This window comes from Apium graveolens, chromosome 11, assembly GCF_009905375.1.
Source record: "Apium graveolens cultivar Ventura chromosome 11, ASM990537v1, whole genome shotgun sequence".
Taxonomy (NCBI): Eukaryota; Viridiplantae; Streptophyta; class Magnoliopsida; order Apiales; family Apiaceae; genus Apium; species Apium graveolens.
Genome location: NC_133657.1, coordinates 35,033,244 through 35,034,042, shown reverse-complemented (window position 1 = coordinate 35,034,042; position 799 = coordinate 35,033,244). Strand labels below are relative to the sequence as shown.

At 41.4% G+C, this 799-nt stretch overlaps 1 non-coding gene across 1 annotated transcript; it reads right to left on the bottom strand.

Moving 5' to 3' along the window:
• Window positions 1-281: 281 nt before the first annotated feature.
• Window positions 282-388, bottom strand: LOC141699595 (small nucleolar RNA R71). Its single transcript, XR_012566039.1, has one exon. It is a non-coding gene; the product is annotated as a small nucleolar RNA R71 (small nucleolar RNA).
• Window positions 389-799: the final 411 nt, after the last annotated feature.

The following is a 799-nucleotide window of genomic DNA, read 5'->3' as shown; positions in this document are numbered from 1 at the left end:
AAATCAAGTGGAGCACGATTCAGATGATACAGAATTCAGTTCAGTTTGGGGTTTCTCCTATAGAAGATCCCAACATGCACATCAGGGATTTCATCGAGATCTGTGACACTTTCAAGTTCAATGGGGTGACTGAAGATGCTATCAAGCTGAGGCTTTTCCCATTTTCTCTTAGGGATAAGGCTAAGTGTTGGTTACATTCTCTGCCAGCATGATGTATTACTACTTAGGAGGATCTTGCTCAAATGTTTCTCACTAAGTTCTTCCCTATGGTAAAGACGGCTGCAATCACGAATGCTCTTACTCAGTTTGTGTAGCAAACTGGAGAATCTTTGTATGAGGATTGGGATCTCTACAAGGAGATGCTTAGGAAGTGCCCACACCATGGCATGCTTGATTGGATGATTATAAACTATTTCTACAATGGTTTAGGCGCACAATCTAGACCTATGCTCGATGCAGCGTCTGGTGGAGCCTTACGGGCCAAAAGCTATAATGAAGCTTATGAGTTGATTGAGTTAACGGAAGCTAATGAATACCAAAATCCAACACAAAGAATGTCGCAAGGAAAGGTTGTAGGAATTTTGGAAGTAGATATAGCTACTGCTATAGCTGCTCAACTTCAAGCTTTGACGATGAAGTGGATTCTTTGGAAAATTATGGAGTTAATCAGATTACTAGTGTTTGTGAGATTTGTGCAGGAGCACATGAGACTGAGCAGTGTGTTATTTCTAGTGAATCGGCTCAATTTCTGAGCAACTTTTATAGATCACAACAGCAAGCTCCATCCGGGGAGATTGCT